Raw genomic sequence first — 205 nt, 5'->3', positions numbered from 1 at the left:
GATTCGCCTTTAAAAAAATAATAATATACAACCCCAAATAAACTTCCGACAAAATCTCCGAGCATTTTCCCCCTTTTGACTTTCCCTTGGCTTTTTTCCAATTTAACATGTCCTCCTTTCCCTTTCACTTCCCTTTGGGTTTTAAATTCGCCCCGCCTTCACGATATTTCCGTCTATTTGCTTCGTTTCCCTTGGGTTTCCCTTG

This window comes from Penaeus monodon, chromosome 23 (genome assembly GCF_015228065.2).
Source record: "Penaeus monodon isolate SGIC_2016 chromosome 23, NSTDA_Pmon_1, whole genome shotgun sequence".
In the NCBI taxonomy this organism is placed as follows: Eukaryota; Metazoa; Arthropoda; class Malacostraca; order Decapoda; family Penaeidae; genus Penaeus; species Penaeus monodon.
The sequence above is the reverse complement of the archived record's forward strand: the minus strand, read 5'-3'. Positions refer to the sequence as shown.